Below are 24639 nucleotides of genomic sequence, written 5' to 3'. Positions count from 1 at the left end.
TTGCTATCATACAGATCTCATTCTCTGATCTTAGTACAATTAAGCTAGAAGTCAATAACAAAATTATTTTTAAAACTCTATATATTTGAAGATTTTTAAAAATCTTAATAACTGAAAGATCAAAGAAAAAATCCCAGTGGAAATAAAGTTATAATAATAGATTTGAGAGGTAATAAAAATACTATATATGAAAATTTATAGGATGCAGGCAAATTAATAACCTTATATGCTTTTACACTCTAAAATAAGAAAAACTAAAAATTAAATATATAAGTGATCATCCTAATACAGTAGAAGAAACAAAAAACAAATCCAAAATAGTAGGAAGGAAGAAGATAAAGATCAGAGAATAAATTAATAAAATAGAAAAAGATGTGATAGATGAACAAAAGAACTAAAGTTAGATATTTGAAAAGACTAATAAAACAAGTTCCTGTGAGATTGATCTAGATAAAAGAGAAGTAGCAACAAATAAATAATGTTTATTTAAGGGGGGATATAAAATAAGCAGAGATTTAAGAAACTGCAAAATATGATGAACAACTTTATGCCAAAAAAAATGATTAGACAAGAGAATGAAAAGATAGGCCACAGATTGAGAGGATACATCTGCAAACACTTATCTAATAAAAGACTATTACCCAGAATATACAAGGAAATTTTGAAACTCAACAACGCAATTAAAAGTAACCAAAAGTGGGGCTCCTGGATGGCTCAGTTGGTTAAGTGTCCCACTTCAGCTCCCGTCATGGTCTCATAGTTTGTGAGTTTGAACCCCATATCAGGTGAGCTCGACCCCTTCAGGATTCTCTCTCTCCCTCTCTCTCTGCCCCTCACTCACCCTTGTGCTCTCTCTCTCTCTCTCAAAAATAAAAAATAAAAAAAATTAAGTGATCAAAAGATTTGAATAGACACCTCACTGAATAAGATATAGGCTATCCAAATAAGCAGATGAAAAGATGTTCAACATTATATGTTACTAGGAAATTGTAAATTAAAACAACAATTAGAGGGGTGCCTGGGTGGATCAATCAGTTGAGCGTCAGACTCATGATTTCTGCTCAGGTCATCATCCCAAGGTCATGGGATCAAGTCCCACATCAGGCTCTGTGTTGAGATTAAGATTCTCTCTCTCTCCCTCTGCCCCTCTTCCTCTCTCTCCCTCTCCCTCTGCCCCTCTTCCTCTCTGTCTCTCTCAACAACAACAATTAGATAACATCATCTCATTGAATGCCTAAATCATTTTAGAATGGCTAAAATTCAAACACTGATAACACCAAATGGTGATGAGGATATGGAGCAACAGGAACTTTCATTCATTACTGGTGGGAATGCAAAATGGTGCAGCCACTTCTAAAGATATTTTGTCAGTTTTTTACAAAGCTAAATACAGTTTTACTATATGATCCAGAAATCATGCTCCTAGGTTTTTGCTCAAATGAGTGAAAACTTAAGTCCACACAGAAACCTACACACAAATGTTTATAGCAGCTTTAGTCATAAATTGAAGGCAACCAAGACGTTCTTCGATAGGTGAATGTATAACCAAACTGTGGCACATCCATACAGTGGGATGTTATTCAGCAATAAAAAGAAATGAGCTATCAAGCCACAAAAAGACATAGAGGAATCTTAAGTGCATATTGCTAAGTGAATGAGGCCAGTCTGAGAAGGGTACATACTGTATGTTTCCAACTATATGACATTATAAAAAAGGCAAAACTGTGGCAACAGTAAAAAGATCAGTGGTTGCTAGGCGTTCCTGGGGAGGAAAGGAGGGGTGCATAGGTGGAGCACAGAGGATTTTTTAGGGCAGTGAACTAGTCTGTATGATACTGTAATGGGGGATACATGACATTATGCATGTATCAAAACCCATATAGAATTGTGCAACACAAAGGGAAAACACTAAAATAAACTATATTCTTTAGTTGGTAATAATTTATCAATATTGGTTAGTCAGTTGAAACAAATGTACCACACCAGTGCAAAATTTAATAGTAGGGGGAACTGTATGTGTATGTGTGTATTGGGGTGGGGGGAGTAGTGTATGGGAACACTCTAGTTTCTGTTCAAATTTTCTGTAAACCTAAAACTGTCCTAGAAATAAAGTCAATTCATTTTAGAATATTGTGCCATGAGCTGCTTGATTTAGAATATTGTGCCATGAGCTGCATTTCTAAAAATGCTTTATTCATTTACTCATTGATTTTGAGGACAACTTAATTCCAAACCCTGGGATGTCATAGACAGAAAATTCAAGAGGAACAATGGCAGGAAATGCCAGTGGCCTACCCAATATCTCCATTCTCCCCTCTGCCTAGTAGCAAAAGTCAGGGGGCATTTAAAAAATACATTTAAGCTTTCTGCCCGTGGACACTGCTGAGGAAGCATCATTAAAGTCTCCCCTCCCACCACTATCATGTCTTAAGTCAGAGTCTCCCAAAGAGCCTGAACAGCTACCGAAGCTTTTCATCGGAGGTTTGAGCTTTGAAAACAACCGGTTAGAGTCTGAGGAGCCATTTTGAGCAATGGGGAATGCTTACGGACTGTGTGGTTATGAGAGATCCAAACACCAAGCACTCCAGAGGTGTTTGGGTTCATCATGTATGCCACTGTGGAAGAGGTGGATGCAGCCACGAGTGCAAGGCCACACAAGGTAGATGGAAGAGTTGTGGAACCAAAGAGGGCTGTCTCCAGAGAAGATTCTCAAAGACCTGGTGCCCACTTAACTGTGAAAAAGATTTTTGTTGGTGGCATTGAAGAAGACACTGAAGAACATCATCCAAGAGGGGCGCCTGGGTGGCTCAGTTGGTTGGGCGTCCAACTGCAGCTCAGGGCATGATCTCGCAGTTTGTGAGTTCGAGCCTTGTGTCGGGCTCTGTACTCACAGCTCAGAGCCTGAAACCTGCTTCAGATTCTGTGTCTCCCTCTCTCTGTCCCTCCCCAACTCATGCCCTGTCTCTCTCTGTCTCTCAAAAATAAGTAAATGTTAAAAAAAAAAATTTAAGAACATCAAGAGATTATTTTGAACAGTATGGGAAAATTGGAGTGCCTGAAATCATGACTAACTGAGGCAGTGGCAAAAAGGGAGGTTTGCTTTTATAACACTTGATGACCATGACTCTATAGACAAGATTGTCATTCAAAAATACCATACTGTGAATGGTCACAATTGTGAAGTCAGGAGAACTCTGTCTAAGAAAGAGATGGCTAGTGCTTCATCCAGCCAAAGAGGTCAAAGTGGCTCTGGAAACTTTGGTGGTGGTCGTGGAGGTGGTTTTGGTGGGAATAACTTTGGTCATGGAGGAAGCTTCAGTGGGTGAGGTAGCTTTGGTGGCAGTCAAAGGGGTAGTGGATATGGTGGCAGTGGGGATGGCTATAACAGATCTGGTAACGATGGAAGCAACTTTGGAGGTGGTGAAAGCTATAAAGATTTTGGCAATTACAACAATGAATCTTCAAATTTTGGACCCATGAAAGGAGGAAATTTTGGAGGCAGAAGCCCTGGCCCCTATGGTGGTGGAGGCCAGTACTTTGTCAAACCATGAAACCAAGGTGGCTACAGTGGTTCCAGCAGCAGTGGTTATGGCGGTGGCAGAAGGTTTTAATTACGGCCAGGAAACAAAGCTTAGCAGGAGAGGAGAGCCAGAGAAGTGACAGGGAAGCTACAGGTTACAACAGATTTGTGAACTCAGCCAAGCACAGTGCTGGCAGGGCCTAACTGCTACAAAGAAGACATGTTTTAGACAATACTCATGTGTATGGGCAAAAAACTCAAGACTGTATTTGTGACTAATTGTATAACAGGTTATTTTAGTTTCTGTTCTATGGAAAGTGTAAAGCATTCCAACAAATGGTTTTAATGTAGATTGTTTTTTTGTGCCCATGCTATTGATTGCTAAATGTAATAGTCTGATCATGATGTTGAATAAATGTTTTTAAAAAAAATTTTTTTTAATTGCATTTAAAAATGCACTTAAATTGAATTTCCCCAAAATTTCTTTTCTGTCTTCATTGGTAATGGATATGGCCATGTGATTAAGTTCTGGCCAGTAAGGTCTAAACAAAAGTTTTTGCACTAGACTCTCAGTAGTTCTTTTTTTTTTTTTTTTTTTTTTTTAGTGTTTATTTTTGAGAGAGAGCGTGAGCAGGGTAGGTGGAGAGAAAGGGGGACAGAGGACTTGTAGCAGGCTCCCCACTGACAACCTGTGTGGTGTGGTGCTCAAACCCACGAGCCACAAGATCATGACCTGAGCTGAGATCAGACACTCAATCGACTGAGCCACCCAGGTGCCCCTAGACTTTCAGTAGTTCTTAAAAAGGGGACAGACAACTGTCACAGGCCTTTTTGTTGTTAGCCTTCCACTTATTTCTTGCTAAGACTAGGACTTGATAGCTGGGGCTCCAACAGCTCTCTGCCACCACAGTGGCACTTTGAAGATGGAAGCCAGGTGCCTAGGAGGGTGGAGTGGAGAGAGAGAAGAAACCTGGATCCTTGATGCCTTCTGTGGTTTCCATATTAACCCTGAACTACCTACCTCTAGACTTCTTTTACATTAGAAAATAAACTAATTTTTACAAAAGAAATTTTAATGTTTATTTTTTAAGAGAGAGAGAGAGAGAGAGAAAGAGAGCGTGAGTGAGGGAGGGGCAGAGAGAGAGAGGGAGACACAGAATCCGAAGCAGGCTCCAGGCTCCTAGCTGTCAGCACAGAGCCAGACACAGGGCTGGAACTCATCAACTGTGAGATCATGACCTGAGCCCAAGTCAGACATTTAACCCACTGAGCCACCCAGGTGCCCCAAAAAATAAACTAATTTTTTAAGCCACTACAGTGAAGTCTTTGTTACCAGCAATGAAACCCAATCCCTAACTGATACATGAAATGAAAGGTATTAATACTGAATGCATACCACACAAGTTGACTAAAACTGGCAGGCTCAGTCGGTAGAACATGCAGCTCTTGATTTTGGGGTTGTGAGTTTGAGCCCCACATTGGATGTAGAGATTATTTAAAAATAACATCTTAAAAACAAACAAACAAACAAACAAACAAAAACCCTGTTGAATACAGGGCCCAGCCTTGAAGATACACAATAAAGGTGAAAACAAAACATCTTTATTGGATTTGTTTAGTGTGTTGGAGATAAAGGTCAAAGCTTAGAGGAACCACTAAAGAGGCTCTTTCTGAAAATCCTATTTCCTTCCATCAAAATTCTATCTATCCTTTCTGTCCACTGATCCCTTCTATAAACTTTTGTAATATTATTAGGTACTATACAGATTATAAAAATATGTAGCTATGCACTCAAGAAGCTTACAAGCTAGTTGGAAAGACAAAAAGATGATTTGTTATCAAATGAGGAAAGGTATCCTTTTTTTGGTGGTTTAGAGATATATGGAACTTTTTTCTCTCTTCTAAAGAGCTAGACTGAAACTACTTCTTGGAAAAGAAGAAATTCATGAAGACCCTTTAAAATAAGGGTAAGACTGGGGCACCTGGTGTATCAGTCAGTTAAGCATCCAACTCTTTTTTTATTATTATTATTTTAATGCTCATTTATTTTTGAGAGAGACAGAGTGCAAGTGGGAGAGGGGCAGAGAGAGAGGGAGACACAGAATCTGAAGCAGGCTCCAGACTCTGAGCCTGTCAGCACAGAGCCCGAAGCAGGGCTCGAACTCACGAACCATGAGATCGAACCATGAGATCCTGACCTGAGCTGAAGTCAGATGCTTAACTGACTGAGCCACCAAGGCATCCCTAAGTGTCCAACTCTTGATTTTGGCTCAGGTGATGATCTCACAGTTTGTGTGATAGCACCCCAAGCTGTCACCACAGAGCCTGCTTGGGATTGTCTTCTCTCCCTCTCTCTGTCTGCACCCCTCCTTGTGCTCGGGCTCTCTCTCTCTCTCAAAATAAATAAATATATTTTTTAAATGAAATAAAATGAAATGAGGGTGAGACTCTCACTGCCATAGGACAAGTTCACCTAACAATAGGGGTTGAAAGGCTGGTGAATCAGCATTCCTTTTGTAGTGAGTGGTGCTCATGGAGGTTGAGCTGAACTGCTTCCTAGGGCAAAAGGGTGAGGAATTAGAAAATTCAGGGAGCAAACAGAGATAAAGGGAGGAGTCAGCAAGGCTCCCAGCTTCCTGGGAGAAAGAGAAAGACATCTCAGAGGAGAGACTTTGAGGGAGAAAGAAACGTTTAAAGCATTTGGGGAGTTGAGTTTAAGTTCTTTGGTGTGGGATGTGTACGCATAATGTAACCTCATCCTCTATCTCTCATAGGTAAGGCTCAGGAAAGTCAATTGTGTATCATCCTCTAATGTTTTAGTTCCAGTAGATTCTTTGGAGGACTTTGAATGGGTGTTGAATTTTGTATCCATGTTTGCAAGAAGAAAAGCAAATGTTATGTGTGGGCCTTCTGAAGCTGGAGGGTAAAAGTGGATTCCTGACATCTAAGTCAGAAACACAGACACACACACACACACACACAAACACACACACACAAAGAGAATGCCAGTTTAAGATGATGGAGTGAGCCACATGTAACTCTACTTCCTACTGAAATCTCTCTTTGAAAACAAGGGGCGCCCGGGTGGCTCAGTCGGTTAAGTGTCCAACTTCAGCTCAAGTCATGATCTCATGGTTCATGGGTTCAAGCCCCGCATCGGGCTCTGTGCTGACAGCTCAGAGCCTGGAGCCTGCTTCGGATTCTGTGTCTCCCTCTCTCTCTCTGCCCCTCCCCAGCTCGTGCTCTCTCTTTCTCTCAAAAATAAATAAATATTAAAAAATTTAAAAAAAATAAAAAAATAAGTAAAAACGGGGAAAAAACAAAACTTCAAGGTAAAAAAGATATAGAAAAAGCAGACGACCAAAATGAGAGTAAACCTAGCAGAGAGTCGGCCACCATCACTCACAATTGGCAAAGACTCAAAGGCAGGCAGACAAGTGGGAAACTTTTATAATGAAAACAGGGGCAGCTTCAGATATGGTTGGCGGCCATTGTAATGGGGAAACTGGAGATGAGCTGACTAGAAGCCAGGCTTCTTATGTGATTGGTTTGGCTTTCTCTGGTTGGTCCTGTGTTGGAAGTAGGGGCAAAATATAAAGAAGCAAACCCATCAACAAGTTCTAACCATTCTGGGCTGTTTGACTCAGAAGCTGTGGTTTGGCTTCCCAGGCTGGTGGTTGCTGTAGAACTCATGGGTCAGAGTTCTACTGTCATATGAGACCTGGCTATTTTCTGTTTGTATTGTCAGTCTCTTAGAGAACAGGAGATAAAATCACTAACATTTTGGAAGCTGGAAAGCAGACGGATAGTGGGAACTGACTTAGCAGACTCTTCTTCATCTATCAAAGGACAGGCCAAAAGCAAGCCTGGTTTGCTCTACAAAACCACCAAAAGCCTCAAGAATTGGAAGCACCAGGTACCTCAAGAAGCAGGGGTAAAGTTGGGACGAAAAGCAGAATAACTGGTTAAAAGTCTATTTCAGAAGCAGTTGGACCACCTGATTTCCTTCCTAGCTGCCAACCCTGCAGAAGGTTTAGGATTGATTCCCTGGAGACGATAAAGTAGAAGATACCTTGTCTAGTTAAGAATAAGGGTGCCATACTAGGGAACCTGGGTGGCACAGTCAGTTGAGCATCCGACTCTTTTTTTTTTTTTAATTTTTTTTTTCAACGTTTATTTATTTTTGGGACAGAGAGAGACAGAGCATGAACAGGGGAGGGGCAGAGAGAGAGGGAGACACAGAATCGGAAACAGGCTCCAGGCTCTGAGCCATCAGCCTAGAGCCTGACGTGGGGCTCGAACTCCCGGACCGCGAGATTGTGACCTGGCTGAAGTCGGATGCTTAACCGACTGTGCCACCCAGGCGCCCCGAGCATCCAACTCTTGATTTGAGCTCAGGTCATGACCTCCTGGTTCATGAGATCGAGCCCCACATCAGGCTCTGCACTGACAGTGTGGAACCTGCTTGGGATTCTCTGTCTCCCTCCCTCTCTCTCTGCCCCTACCCTGCTTGCTCTTTTCCTCAAAATAAAAAGATAAACTTAAAAAAAAATTAACAACAACAAAAAGAATGGGGTGTCATACTAAAAACATGAGGATTCAGTGAAAATTACTTACTTTCATATTTTCAAGATTCCTACCTCACTTTCCCACATCAGCAACCAACATTAGAAGCCAAGTGTATACGAAAAATTTTCAGATAATTTTGTTATGAGCATACATTAAACTTTCTTTAGTATCTTACAACAACGAAGAAGGCCAATAGTAGGATACTTCTAAATGGGCGAAAAGATTATCGGGAAATAGAAAACTGCATTGTTCTAAGCATACCTTTCCTACTTACCAGATTCTATGGGGTTTCTGCCTTCTATAGTTTTTGAGCTGTTTTACACTGCTGAAGAGATATATGTTAATTTGTAGAAAGCTGATAATAATGCAAATAATTATTGTCTTTAGATGTGCAAATAAATGCTGTTAGGTGAAGCTTCTATTGACAATCCCACTCCCCCACACCTCTTAATAAGCCAGCTTTGTGTATATTGAGAAAATGTATGTCAACGTTTTTGATAGGCTTAGAGATTTGGTTTTTGGGTTTTCCTTTGAACTGATTGTAACATCTTTTCCAGATCCTTCATTAAATAATGAGTTAAGTCAAATCTTTGACATGTATTTATTTCATATCTGCATCTGATTCATAATTTTCTTTTCTTTTCTTTTTATTTACTATTATCCTTTAAGAAGTCCAATTCAGTGGGAATGCAAACTGATGCAGCCACTCTGGAAAACCATACGGAGGTTCCTCAAAAAATTAAAAATAGAACTACCCTATGACCCAGATATTGCACTACTAGGTATTTATCCAAAGGATACAGGTATGCTGTTTTGAAGGGGCACACACCCCCCCCTCCCCCAATGTTTATAGAAATGCTATCGACAGGGGCGCCTGGGTGGCGCAGTCGGTTAAGCGTCAGACTTCAGCCAGGTCACGATCTCACGGTCTGGGAGTTCGAGCCCCGAGTCAGGCTCTGGACTGATGGCTCAGAGCCTGGAGCCTGTTTCCGATTCTGTGTCTCCCTCTCTCTCTGCCCCTCCCCCGTTCATGCTCTGTCTCTCTCTGTCCCAAAAATAAATAAACGTTGAAAAAAAAAAAAAAAAAAAAAGAAATGCTATCGACAATAGCCAAAGTATGAAAAGAGCCCAAATGTCCATTGGTGGATGAATGGATAAAGATGTGGTCTATATATACAATGGAATATTATTCGGCATTTAGAAAGAATGAAATCTTGCCATTTGCAACAACATGGATGGAACTAGAGTGTATTATGGAAGTTAGTCACAGAATGACTTCACTCATATGTGGAATTTAAGATACAAAACAGATGAACAAAAGGGAAGAAAAGCAAAAATAATATAAAAACAGGGAGGGGACAAAACATAAGAGAACAAACTGAGGGTTGCTGGAGGGTTGTGGGTGGGGGATGGGCTAAATGGGCAAGGGGCATTGAGGAGGACACTGGTTGGGATGAGCACTGGGTGTTATATGTAGGGGATGAATCACTGGATTCTACTTCTGAAATCATTATTGCACTATATGCTAACTAACTTGGATGTAAATTTAAAAAAATAATAAAAATATAAATAAATAAATAGAAAGAAAGAAAGAAAGAAAGAAAGAAAGAAAGAAAGAAAGAAAGAAAGAAAGAAAAGAAAAGAAAAGAATCCAGGTCAGGGGTGCCTGGGTAGCTCAGTCAGTTAAGCGTCCAAATTCAGCTCAGGTCATGATCGCACGGTTTGTGAATTTGAGCTCTGCTTTGGGCTCTGTACTGACAGCTCAGAGCCTGGAGCCTGTTTCAGATTCTGAGTCTCCCTCTCTCTCTGCCCCTCCCCTGCTCACACTCTGTCTCTGTCAAAAAATAAATAAACATTAAAAAAAAAAGAGAAGTCCAATTCAAAGATTTATTTTTGGTAGGGATATTTGGGAGGAAAAGAGATTGGTTAGAAAAATCATTTTAGGGATGGTTGGCTGTTTCCAGTCCATGGAGCATGCAACTCTTGATCTCTGGGTTGTGAGTTCAAGCCCCACACTGGGTGTAGAGATTACTTAAAAATAAAATCTTTCAAAAGAAAGAAAGAAAGAAAGAAAGAAAGAAAGAAAGAAAGAAAGAAAGAAAGAAAGAAAGAAAGAAAGAAAGAAAGGAAAGAATGAGGAAGAGAGAGAAAGAGAGAAGGAAGGAAAGAAAGAAAAAGAAAAAAAGAAAAAATCACTTTAGATTAGTTACAAGAAAAAAAAGAATATTTGGTGAAATTCACTACACTCTGAACTGAAAGGTGACTGGGTGCATAACTGGCTTCTTGGAAGTTTTAATCCCTTTAGTTTCATTAGGATTTTGTGTAGGCATTTTATCAGAAATTCTCATTTCTCCCTCGAAGGCAGATGTAAATTACAACATGAAAAAATACATTCTGGTTCTAGTTTGAATTTTTTTTCTTTTACACAATTATGATTTCTGAATCTCCAGTCAAAAGCTGTCTCTAAATACTTACTCCCAGTGCTACTCAAAGCAATGAAAAAGGGACCTTGCTCCAAAATGTAAATCACCATACTGTTTCCTTCACTGAAAAATTCTTCCTACAAAACTGTGCTTGCTGACATAGATACTTCACATTCTGGAACAAACTTTTATCTTATTGAGGACTGATAAAAGCCAATTGCGGAGTACCTAGCTGGCTCAGTCATAGAGCATGTGACTCTTGATCTCAGAGTCATGAGTTCCAGCTCCACATTGGGAGTAGAGTCTACTTTAAAAATAAATAAAAATGCATTTAAAAAACTCCCCAAATTGCAGAAAGTGAAATGTTTTCCAGCTTTAAAAAGGAATTAAATTATAATACGTTGTACAACAGGAGTGAACCTTGAAGGTATTTATGCTGAGTGAAATAAGCCAGACACAAAAGGACAAATAATGCATGATACCACTTACATGAGGTTGCTAGAAGAGTCAAATTCATAGAGACTAGAGTGGAATAGTGGTGACCAGGAGCTGGGGGGAGAGAGGAATGGGAAGTTACTGTTTATTGGGCACGGAGTTTCAGTTTGGGATGATGGAAAAAATCTGGAGATGGATGGTGGTAATAGTTACAAAACAATGTAAATATACTTAATGCCATGGAATTGTACATTAAAAAATGGTTAAAATGGTAAATTTTAAATTATATATGTATATGTATATATATATATATTTTTTTACCACAGTTGTAAAATGATTAAAGTGATAGATTTTAAGTTATACATACTTTACCGCAATTTTTTTTTTGTTTTCATTACAGACCAGCTAGTCCAAAGACTACACTTTGAATTGTACTATATTAGACTCCAGGCTTCTCAAACTAAATTTATCAACAGCAGATCTTTTCACATGCTGCAAACTAGCTCCTTTCTAACTCTCAACTCCACATTTATTCTACCTTTCTCCACTGTTCATTCAGTTACGAACACTAGAAATCGGTGAAATGTCCTAGACTCCTGCCTCCCCTTCATCTTTTTGTATATAATTTGAGCAATGATTGTCTAACTGTACTGGTAATAAAGAAGCTGTTCCTCAGCTTCAAGCCGTTTATGCTTAGTTTTGTGGTGCTGAGGCTGGGTCTTTGCATTTCACCCTTTTCCTTCACCAGACTGGCTCTCTGTTAGCTCCTGCCAATAGTCAATAGTGGGAGATGAGAGGCAGGAAGAAGGGAGAAGGGACTGCTGCTCCTTCCTGTTCACTTTTTGTTTCTATCCAGTCACATGCCAGCAGTAGTCCTGGACTCCTTTCCATACTCCCAGAACTAGCCTTATCACATTCCTCAGAGGGACCAGTACCAGCTAGGCAGCAACCCCCTCAGAGGTCTGAGTCACGAAGAGGCCCACCGCTGAGCTACTGAGCTACCAGTATAAGTCAGGTAGCGTGTTTTTAAGGTCTGGGTTCCAGCTCCCGAGGGCCCCTCCTTCAAGTGTTTAATCCCAACGATCCCAACCTTGACTCTTTATTTCCCCATCTACTTCTTGCAGTTACTACTTCTTAGTCCCACTTTCTTTTCAATTCTCCAATGCCTATGATATCTCCAATAACTGTTTATATGAATTTTCTTAGTTAAGGTAACTGCTGTAGTTTGTTGAACACTGACTAATACAGAAAATGGTCCCAAGAATAGTTCTAGGAGGCTGACTTTCAGCTATAGGATTTGGGGTTGATTTGTTTATATCCTTAAATTCAAATGCAATGTTGAGCAAGTTGTCAGTGGGAAATGGGATGTAGTGGCATCATAAATGATCAACTTATCACCTTTAGTCATTTGTGTTGGAGTGCCCACTAAAGCAAACGCTTTGAAGTCACGTATGACTGTTTGATGGTAATGTAGACAGTAACAACTCTATGTTGGGAGTGGCTTCATTTGCTCCCCACAAAGAACTCATATAAGAAATGGAAAAGGTCAAGTCATTAAACATTCAGTTCAAGAGACAGAGAAAGCTTCTTTGGCAGTCCTAAAGAATCGCTTATTTTTTATACTTACAAACTAATATTGCTGAAAATCAAACATAGAATTTAATTGTGCAGATTTCAGAATTACAACATAAGTTGATTTCATAGCCATGCCAGAACTCTCTAGTGAAAGATAAGGCAATGATGGGGAAGGGGATGACACTGAAACTGGAATGATGACATCTGGGTTGGTGCCCAAAGAGTAACTTTACACTGAAGAAATCTGACAAAACTACCTTAGCCACATTATCAAGGCTATAAGTCATATGTATGGACTGCCTAAAAAAACTAGGACTGCCATAACAAAATGCCATAGACTGGGTGGCTTCAAGAACAGAAATTTATTTCTCATAGTTCTAGAGGCTGAGAAATCCCAGACCAAGGTGATGGCTAATTCTGTTTCTGTTGAAAACTCTTTTCCTAGCTTGTAGATGGCCCATTTCTCACTACGTCCTCAGGTGATGGAGGGTGAGGGAGATCTCTGGTGTCTCTTGTATAAGGACACTAATCCTATTGGATCAAGGCCCCACCCTTACTACTTCATTTAATCTTAATTACAGCCTAAAGGCCCTATCTCCCAATAGGGTCAAATTGGGGCCTAGGGCTCAACATATGAATTTGTGGGGCTAAGGAAGGACACAATCCAGTCCATAGCAATATCCTTGATATAATTTGATGCAAATGGCACTCTGTGGCCTTCCTCCCAAAACACATAGCCCCAGGCTTTTTTGCTTCTGTCCCTCATCTCTCTCTCTTTTTTAAGAATCTCTACACCTAACTGTGGGTCTTGAACTCATGACCTTGAGGTCAAGAGTCAGATGTCCTACCAACTAAGCCAGCCAGGCAACCCCATTCTAATCATGAGATAAACATCAGACAAATCCCTATTGAGTGACAAAATACTTGATTAGTACTCTTCAAAACTGTCAAGGTCATCAAAGACAAGGAAAAGTCCCAGCTAAGAGGAACCTAAGGAGACATGTCAACTAAATGTAAAGTGGTATCCCTGATAAGATCCTAGAACACAAAAAGGATTATCGGGTAAAAGTTAAAGTAATCTAAATGAAGTATGGACTTTAATTAATAACAATGTAATGATATGGGTTCATTAATTATGCAAAGGTACCATACTAAGATAAGATGTTAATAATAGGGGAAGTTGGGTGAGGGATATATGGGAACTCTTTATTCTATCTTCACAAGTTTTTTTTATAAATCTAAAATATTCTAAAATAAAAAGCTTATTTAACAGGTAAAAATAAAAAAAACCAATGTAGGCACAATTATCATAAGGAGTAGCAGAAATGAAATGGTGTTCAGAAAGTTTTGATATGTAAGAATCTTTGGCAGTGGGTGATTGATCCTGGTGTCCTAAGTTAAATGGATAGCTTAATAAAATGTTATTGGAATTACCCACTTATGGTATTTCTAGTAAGACCCTGTGCTGGACGAGACATAAACTCTGGACAAAACACACCATAAAAACACCTCCCTGAAGGCACTGGAGAGTGAACAAAAGCAGGTAGATTCTGACAGGGAGTCAACACTTACAAGTAATGACATGAGGTGAATTTATAGTCTTTAACCTGACAATCCAACCAGGTAGAAAACCATCAAAGACATATAAGAACTGAACAACACGATTAACTACTTTGTCCTAATTGACATTAATAGAACTCAAAGACATATAAGAACTGAACAACACGATTAACTACTTTGTCCTAATTGACATTAATAGAACTCAATGCCCAACAACTATATTGCCTTCTTTTCAAGGGCAAATGGCATATTCACCAGGATAGACTATATGTGAAGCCAAAGAACAAGTACTGATAAATTTTTAAACATTGACAATTTAAAAGAAAGTTTCTCTGACACTGGGATTAGTTACAAATAACAAGATTCTAAGAAAACTAAAAATATTTGGAGATCAGTATACATACTTCTAAATAATCCACAAGTCAAAAAATCAAGAGAAATTAGAAGATATTTTTAGGGGCGCCTGGGTGGCTTAGTCGGTTAAGCGTCTGACTTAGACTCAGGTCATGATCTCACAGTTGGTGAGTTTGAGCCCCATGTGGGGCTCTGTGCTGACAGCTCAGAGCCTGGAGCCTGCTTCAGATTCTGTGTCTCCCTCTCTCTCTGCCCCTCCCCCATGCATATTCTGTCTCTTTCTCTCTCTCAAAAATGAATTAACATTAAAAAATTAAAAAAAATTTTTTTTAAAGATGATATTTTTAAATGAATGTTAGTGAAAACATTTTGATATTTGTGGGATACAGATAAAGCAGTGCTTCCAGGGAAATTTATAGCTTTAAATTTTTATATATTAAAAGAAGATCTAAAATCAACAATCTACATTTTCACCTTAAGGAATTAGAAAATAAGAGCAAATTAAGCCCAATGGAAAATAGAAGGAAATAATCAAGATAAAAGCAGAAATCAACAAAATAGAAAATAGACAAAAATAGCAATAAGCAATGCAAACAAAAGCTTGCTTTTTTGAATTAATAAAACCCACAAGCCTCCAGTCAGAATGATCAAGAAAAGATAAAAACTATTTGAGGAACTGAAAGTTGATTTAACATTTGAAAATCAACCAATGTAAGTTACCTGTGTCATGCCTGGTTTTCAGATACTTCTGCACCCAATAGGAGATACTGCTGTAGCATTACAACCCTCAACTGGAAAATCCTCGAAAGATAGTGGTGAAGCAAAATCCTCTCAGTGGGTAGATCTCCAAAAAATACATTTGGTTGTCCACTCTATCTGGATGGTGAACTGGCCAGAAGAACAGATATATACTGATTAATTAACTGGTAGTTGCTAATGATTTCATTGCATGCTTAGGAGACTTGGAGAGAATAGAGGCCTTTGAAGATAATTAGAAAGAAGGTGTGGGGAAGAGGTATGTGAATGGACCTTTCCAATGGGCAAGCTGTAACGATATTTGAGTTCAATAAAAATGCTCACAAAAGGTCATCTTTTGCAGGGGAGGCTCTCAATCAGACAGACAAGAGGACACATAGTATAAATGTCACTCTACCTTTTTCCAGACATAGCAGTGTTTGTTCAAGGAGCTCAAGTACAACATGGCCATGTTACAGGGATAGAGACTATGCATGGATTCAACAGCATCAGCTTCCCCTTAATAAGTCTGACCTGGCTAAGCCCCTAGGAAGCCTCACATACTTGCAATAAAGACTTAGGCTAGACCCTCAGTATGACATTCCCTGGGGCAGCAGTCAGCCAATTAGTAGCAAATTGATTACACTGGACTCCTTATATCACAGAGGTAACAGCAATCTGTCCTTACTGAAATAGATGTATATTATGGGTATGGATTGTATCTTCCCTGCTCATATGGTACTTCGGCCAGCACCACCATCATCCATGGATTTAAACAGAATGCGTATTTACTATAATGGTGTTTTATATGACATTGCTTCTAATCAGGAAACACATTTCACCAAAAAAGAAGCATGCTAATGGGCTCTTGTCTATGGAATTCATTGATCTTTCCACATACCCCATTATCCAGAAGCAGCTAGTCTGATGGAATGTCCGAACAACCTAGTGATGGCTTGGTTTCAATGCCAATGCCAGTGCGGAGAGGACATCTTGAAAGATTGGCATTATCTTCCAAAATTAACACATCCTTCAATGTATAATGCTGTCTCTTCTATAGCCAGAATGAACAGATCCACAAACCAAAGGTGGGAAAGAAGTGGCTTTTCCCATTCTTACACCTAATAATCTACTTCCAGATTTTTTACTTCCCATTTCTTCAACTTTAAGTTCTGTTGGTTTGGAAGCCTTAGTTCCAACAGGGAAATGCTTCTATCACAAACACAGTAATAGTTCTATTGAATGGGAAGTTGAGATGTCATCTAGCCATTTTGGGCTCTTCATGCCATGGGACCAACAACCAAAAATGGATTACTCACTGAGTGAGATGACTGATCCTAAATACCAAGGGGGAACTGGGTCTCTGCTACATAATAGGGACAGTTTCCCAAGAGTTTCTCTGAAATCCAGGGGATTTTCTGAGCACTTCCACATCTAATAGGAAAGACTGATGGGAAATTAAAGCAGTCAGAAAAAAGTAGGACCCTGAGAGAGATTCAGGAATGAAAGTTTGGTTCACCCCACCAGATAAAAACCCAAAGGTTCTAGTGGAGGGCAAAGGAAATAATCAATGGATAGTGGAAGACAACAGTTATAAATGTCAACTAGGACCTGTGACCACTTACATAAATGAGCACAATAACAGCAATGCCTATTTTCTTGTAACTTTTTCCTGTGTGTACATAAAAAGAATCTCTCTCCTGATTCCTCTTGTTTTATATAAGGATTGCTGGTTGCTGTTAACTTTACAATTTAGTCTTTTGGTTTAGTATATTCAGATAGGACCTTGACTGAATGTGAGTAGTACTTAACATCACTTATATATGGATACTGTTAACTATAACTGAATGGCAAGCATTCTCCTGACTCAGGACATTTGTAGATGCTATTTTCTCTTCTTTGAATGTTCTTCTCCTACATATTCATAAAGACTTCTCTTTCACCTTCTTTTAATCTTTATTCAATGTCACTTTTCCCAGATATGCTTTCTCTGACCACTCTATTTAAAACTCGAAGTATTTGGGATGCCTGAGTGGCTCAGTTAGTTCAGTGTCCAACTTCGGCTCAGGTCATGATCTCACAGTTCATGAGTTTGAGCCCCAAGTCAGGCTCTGTGGTGACACCTTGGAGCCTGGAGCTTGGAACCTGCTTCAGATTGTGTGTGTGTGTCTCTCTCTGCCATTCCCCCACTTGTGCTCTGTTTCTCTCTCTCTCTGTCTCAAAAATAAACAACAAAAGAAATTTAAACTCAAAGTACTTATCACCATCTAAAATATTATATATTTTACTTGTTTACCTCACTGACTTTCTGTTTCCCACTCCAGCTTGTTAACTGCTATATCTTTAGTGCATAGAACAGTGTAGACACTCAAGAAATATTTGTTGACTATGGAACATTGTTATGCAGTTTAAAATAGTGAAGTAGATCTATAAATACTAAATAAGCTATTATTTATAGTGTCCTTTCAGAAATAAAGGAAGAACATAAATGTGGATTTTAGCTTATTACCTAAGTTAAAAAATTTTTTTTCCATTTTTTCAGTGTTGGGAGACACTTGGACATGGTTTTCAACTTAGGGGAAAAGGCCAGTAGCATTGGAATAGATTAATACATAGGAAGAAGCGGATAATTGATGGAACAAGGTCCATGAGGAGATAACATGAGATGGTTGCAGAGCACAGTGAAAGCACTGTGCTTGGATAAGAGGAGTTTTGTGATAAGGAGCCTTAAAATTAAAGGAGTTCTCAACTGACGGCTTCCATGATCCTCATAAATGGAGGATAGAGGTCAAGGCTAAGGGCAAGGGTTTGGGGAATGTGATTAATTTGTGAGGGTTTAAGAAAGGTATTATGGTTATATTAACAAAATTATTTTATTTAATCCTCACATCAACCCCCATGAGGTATTATCTCCACTTTACAATATTATTCTATTTTATAAATGTAAAAACAGAAGGGCTGCGATTATGTATTATGCACAGGACTGCATAGCTAATGAATGATGGAGCCATTTTAGTAAACTCTAACCCAGGCTTCTCTTGACTTCAGTTTACTGCAGCCTGTCTAGGCCTCATGTTCCTCAGCAATAATGTGGAAATGGTCCCAAGCTACCCCATCCTCTAAAGTAATTGTCCCCAGAGTGGAGTAGGATGGGCACATCCAGGGTGTACATGATGGTCCATCAGAATGTTAAAAGAAAATGTTAGATTTCTATTCACATTTTAAATCTAAAAAAAAAATTTAAGAAATTCAGGTTTGCTACTATTCAATATACAGATGGACACTGGTATCCTTATTTGGTCTGGATGCCAGCTGGTTGTGAGTCATTTTGGAATCTTGAGGGAGAGATAGGAGTTCCACAGTGCAGATGGACTGATAGTGGTGCTCGCCCATCTTACATTTTTTGTGCTTATGAGATGACATCAGTGTGTTCATTTTTGTAGAAACAAGACTTAAATAGCGGAATCTTTATAATACAGTGGTCTATGATGGAATGGGGACTGATGACAAAGGTATTTGGCTTCACTCAGAGATTTGCTAGGCATTTCTGGTCAAAGTATTAAAATAGTTGTCAGAACCTATAAATACCTGACTTATCTTTCACAAAAAGAAACATTCTGGGGCGCCTGGGTAGCTCAGTTGGTTGAGCGTCCGACTCTTGATTTTGGCTCAGGTTGTGATCCCAGGGTTGTGGGACTGAGCTCCGAGTGAGTCTCTGTGCTGAGCACGGAGCCTGCTTGGGATTCCCTCTCTCCATCTGTCCCCGTCCCCTGCCCCTGCTCTCTCTCTCTCTCTAGCTGAAAAAACCAACAAACAAACAAGACATTCAAATTTTGCTGACTTTTTCAACAAGGTGGCTGTGAATAGTATGCTATTTTATAAATACAAAAAAAACCCCATGTTTTGAAACTGTTCCTTCAAGCTAAAGTCCATAGTGTAATGAATGAGAAAACAATTGCTTTTTGAAAGCTACTATAAATATTTTGAAAAGTGATATTAAGAAGCATTTTGGTGGGTTTTTTGCCAAAAAACATAGAAAAAAAATTATTATTATTTTTAAGTAAGCTCTATGCCCAACATAGGGTGTAAACTCAGGACCCCAAGATCAAGAGTCACATGTTCTATGGACTGAGCCACCCAGGTGTCTTGTTGGAAGTATGTCACTTATAAAAATGCTCATATTTGCACACATAAATCTTTGGAAATACTTTTCTACTGTGTTTAAGAATCTTCCAAATAAAATAGAGATCCAATGGATTTTAAATATATTTAGTAAAAATATAACATCTTCTGATCAATTTGCAAATGCAGCTGATTGATATCCTGGAAAATAAAAACTAATTAGCTGGACTTGAATAAAATTGAATGGGACTTAACAATTAGTTTCATGTTTCAGGTACTTGGGTGGCTCAGTTGGTTAGGTGTCTGACTCTAGGTTTTGGTTCAGGTCATGATTTCAAGGTTCGTGGGTTCCAGCCCTGCATCAGGCTCTGTGTTGACTGTGCAGAGCCTGTTTGGGATTCTCTCTCTCTCTCTGTCTCTCTCTGCCCCTCCCCTACTCACCCTCTCCGTCTCTCAAAATAAATAAACATTAAAAATGTTTTTTTACTTTCATGTTTGAGTAAATCCAGCTAAATATTTTTCCCATGTTTGAGTAAGTCCAGCTAAATATTTTTCCATTTGGATCCTTTATATCTTTGTGAGTTTCATTTCCATTAAAACCAAGTAATAGATAATAGGTACAAACTTTGAAATTATTATTATAGTATATTAAACCATCATTTCAAAAATGAATTAAAATCAAATTGAGTTTACTTTAAAAACAAGGTCGTGGAAGCAAAAAGGTAATAAACAGTTTTATATTTTAAAATATCATGTTTCTTTCATCTTCATCTTATCCTTTAATTTTTAAATTTTAAAACATTTTTATGATTTAAAAATGTCCACGACAAATTAGGGCATTATTACACACATACAATGTATTGATAATGTGGGTTCATGTTATAACATGTTGAGAGTTTGTGATAATAAAAAATTTGGAGATCATTTATTCAAGTACCAGGTTTTTCAAGCTGAGCACTACTGACAATTTGGCCTGGAAAATTCTTTTTGTGGGGACTTTCCTGTACATTGTAAGTTATTTAACAGCGTCCCTGGCTTCAACCTACTAAAAACCAAATACCAATAGTACTCCCCGCACAATCAGTTGTGACAATCTAAAACTCCCCCAAACAGTGACAAGAGTCCCCTTAGGGTAGGGTTGTCAGATTTAGCAAAACAAAACAAAACAAAACAAAAGCAAAAACCAAAACAAAAGGAGGTACTTATTTTTTTAATCCTATTATCTATTTATTGGAAATCCAAATTTAACTGGGTTCCTGTGTTTTATGCAACAACCCTAAGGGAAGAGGGCAAACCCACTCTTGCATTGGGAACCACAGGTGGAAAGTCTTATTATGTTACGTATGTTATGTCTTATTACTTACTTATGTCTTATTATGCTACTTATTATGTTACTCTACATCCTTGCCTCTTTCCCAACCTCATCCTACCTTCCAAACCCTTCCACTATGCTCTCCGGAACTCATTATCCATAACCTGCAAAAGTCCCTGTGTTGTCAAGCTTTCTCTTCCATTTATCTTTATTAAAATCCGGCTGACTCTCAGTCAGTCAGATATTCCTGTTGCCCCACCCAAATGGTGCTGTTTATAGACAGAATGTGATATAAGCAAAAACTATAACTGGTGTTTCCAATGGAAAACTATGCATTCTTCAGGTTATCTGATTCTAGCCTTGTATTGCTTAAAATTTTTAAAATATGTTTATTTATTTCTGAGAAAGAAAGAGAGAGACAACACAAATTTGGGAGGGGCAGAGAGAGAGGGAGACAACAGAATCTAAAGCAGACTCCAGGCTCTGAGCTGTCAGCATAGAGTCCAACTTGGGGGTCGACCCATGAACCTCAAGATCATGACCTGAGCTGAAGTCAGACACTTAACTGCCTGAGCAGTTAACTTAACTGCCTGAGCCATCCAGGTGCCCCTAGCTTTTTGTTGCTTTTGAGGTATTTTACAATTCTGTAAACTGTAGAGAACTAATAGTAATGCATAATAATTCTTGTCTATAGACATGAAATAAATTCTGTCCAGTGGAAATTTAGTGGACTAGCCTCCTCCAATATGGGTAGAAGTCAATTTTGCTTTCTTTTCAAGTTCACTTCAATTTTCCTGACCTATAAATGTGGATTCACCTTTGGACATCTCACTGGTTAACTTATTAATAGTGGTTAAAACCTTTAACACATTTCATTTTATATCTGTATAAGTCATGATTTTAATTTTTTTTAAGATTTCTTTTCTTTTGAGAGAGAGAGAGAGAGAGAGAGAGCACTTGAGCAGAGGAGAGGGGCAGAGGGAGAAAGAGAGAATCCCAAGAAGGCTCTATCCTCAGGGCAGAACCCAACTTGGGACTTGATCCCATGACTCTGGGTCATGACCTGAGCTGAAATCCAGAATCAGACACTCAACTGACTGAGCCACCCAGGTATCCCATGATTTTAATTTTTTTACAGTTTTTAAAAATTTTCCTTTAACAGAGGTGGGATTGTTGTTGTTTTGCTTCTTATTGCTATATTCTGGCTATTATTCTTACACTTTGCTTAAAAAGAAAAAGAACAGCCAGCTTCTCTGAGGCCCATGCCACTCACCTGCTTAATTCTTTTTCTCTTCTCCTTATCTGCTGTATTCATGTAACTCCCCCTTTAGTCAAGCAAAGACTTTGGCCAATTATTTCCCTCTACCATAAGCCCTGTCATTATCCTGGGTGACTTCAACAATCAACAAGATGATCTGTCCACTAGGGTCCTGGCCCCTCATTTCTTTGATCTCAATATCCTTTTCCTTGACTTCACAGGAGTCACCTACTCCTTCCATCACCCTTTGGACCCTGTCATCATAACTGTGTCAGTTTCAGAATCACTAATTCAAACATCTTCTTTACAATCTCTTCTCCTTCCAAATTGTCTGTTAACTACTCCTACAGCTTTTTTCAACCTCATTGGCACCTTCATTCATTGACCCTCATCAGCTTTCTTTCAATTCCTTTCTTGTTCTCCCTCCTTCACTTTTTTTTATTAAAAAAAATTTTTTAACGTGTATTTATTATTGAGAGACAGAGTGTGAACAGGGGAGGGGCAGAGAGAGAGGGAGACACAGAATCCGAAGCAGGCTCCAGGCTCTGAGCTGTCATCACAGAGCCTGACACGGGGCTTGAATTCACAAACCTCAAGATCATGACCTGAGCCGAAGTCAGATGCTTAACCGACTGAGCCACCCAGGTGACTGACTGAGCCACCCAGGTGCCCCTCCCTCCTTCACTTTTAAAGTTTATTTATTTGAGAGAGAGAGAGAGAGAGAGACAGAGAGAGAGAGAGGCCTGTGGGGGCTGGGCTGGAACCCATGAACCGTGAGATCATAACCTGAACAGAAATCAAGAGTCGGATGCTCAATTGATTGAGCCACTCAAGCACCCCTCTTATTCTCCCACCTGATCTAGGTTAGATTCCATGAACTATAATTTCACTGTTTTGTCAACCTAAACAACCCTAAACTCCATTGTTCCTCTTTTTTTTTCTTTTTTCAGTTCATCTACCCTGGAAAATCCCAAACCTAAATGAACTGTTTTCTTTACGGCCCTGGTTATGGGCAGTTTGTATACTGCTTATTGGTTCCAGAGAATGTCCAAATGAGCCCTAAACATCATTCAGGTTGGGTCATCTTGCTCTCCTGTTTTCTGTTAATTCAATCATTTCCTCTCTCATCAAACTTTGGTTCCCCCCTTCTTGCCCTATATTCTCAGTAGATGACCGTCTTCCTTGACAGAAAAAAGTAGAAACTATCACATGGGCACTCCCCATCTTCTTCCTATAATCTTATAATCCTACCTTCACCTGTACCCATCCTGTCTTCTCTCCTTCCTACATCAGTGAAGGAGCAGTCCTTCCTTCTAACTAGGGCCAAATTCTTTTACTGTGCTTTGTATCTCTTCTGCCCTGCTTCCTCAGAACTCCTCCTTGTAGACTGCACAGTCTGGTTTCATCTGTGTATCTTTTTCAATTTTTCCCTCTGAACAGGGTCCTTCACAATGTTTTTTAAACATTCTCAACCTTTTTTTTTTCCCCCATTAAAAAACAAAGGGGGCACCTGGGTGGCTCAGTTGGTTGGGCGTTGGACTTCAGCTCAGGTCATGATCTCACTGAGTCTGGGTAGAAGCCCTGCATTGAGCTCTGTGCTGACAGCTCAGAGCCTGGAGTCTGCTTCAGATTCTGTCTCTCCCTCTCTCTCTGCCTCTCCCCAACTTGCACTCTGTCTCTGTCAAAAATAAATAAACATTTAAAACAACAACGACGACGACGACAACAACAACAACAATAACAAAACCTTCCTGGATCCTAATTTCCTTTCTAGTTACTCATCTAACTGCCTCCATTTTCCTTCCTTCCACTCACTGTTCAGCCATTTGGGTCCCACATTATCATACCCCTGAAGGAGCTCTGATTGAGATCCTGGGTGTCTCACTAGTGAAGCATTGGTGTCAACAAATCCAACATTTTTCAGTCATCTTGTTGACTTTTCACCAACAATTGACACGATTGATCATTCTCTCCTTGAAATGCTGTTTTGTCCCAGGTTCCATAACAATACTTCTCCACTTTTTTTTTTTTTTTTTATACTTCTGGCTAGTATATCCTCCTTGCAAGTATATCCTCCTCTACCCAGGCATTAAACCCAAACGTCTCAATACTAAGCCTTCTCTCTTCTTCCCACTTGGTATCACTCCTGAATATTCTTGTCCATGCCTAAGACTTTACCACCACCTCACGTCAACAACTCCAGCCTTGATCGTGCGTCTGAGCTCAGGCTACTATCAATTTTTATTGGAAGTCTCAGAGGTACCTCAAATTCAATATGTATGTAACTGAACTCATGGTTTCCCCCTCAAAACTTAGCTTTTTCCAGGGGTTCTATATACCTAGGCATTTCCCTAATGTCTTGCCTCTACTCTCTCGAATCCATCACCAGATTCTTTTTATATTAAATCCGTCTACTTCTCTCCAACTCCACTTTTAGTCTTCTTGTCTAAGCTACCATATTTTCTCCCCTGTATTACTGTAAAACTTCTTAATCATCTACTTCAATCCACTCCCAATCCTTTCTTCTTACAGCAAAATAATCTTATAAAATGCACGTTTGATCATATAAGCCCCCTGTTAAAGAGCCTTCAGTGACTTTTAAAGACTGAAGTCTTTAATAGGGCCAGGTCCTTGCAGAATCTAGCAGCTATCTAACTTCACCCTCACCTGATACCATGTCCCCATCCCACCTTCAGCCACACGGGCCTTCTAGGTTTCTCCCCACACAGAGCCTTTGCATGTGCTGTAACCTATGCTTGGAGCACCTCCCTCCCCC

The 24639-nt window shown here is 39.3% G+C and overlaps 1 pseudogene; it reads left to right on the top strand.

The window, feature by feature from the left end:
• The first annotated feature begins 2605 nt into the window (after positions 1-2605).
• Positions 2606-3769, top strand: LOC122468110 (annotated as a pseudogene).
• Positions 3770-24639: the final 20870 nt, after the last annotated feature.

The sequence above is a fragment of the Prionailurus bengalensis genome, chromosome B3 (assembly GCF_016509475.1).
Source record: "Prionailurus bengalensis isolate Pbe53 chromosome B3, Fcat_Pben_1.1_paternal_pri, whole genome shotgun sequence".
Taxonomy (NCBI): domain Eukaryota; kingdom Metazoa; phylum Chordata; class Mammalia; order Carnivora; family Felidae; genus Prionailurus; species Prionailurus bengalensis.
The sequence above is the reverse complement of the archived record's forward strand: the minus strand, read 5'-3'. Positions and strand labels throughout refer to the sequence as shown.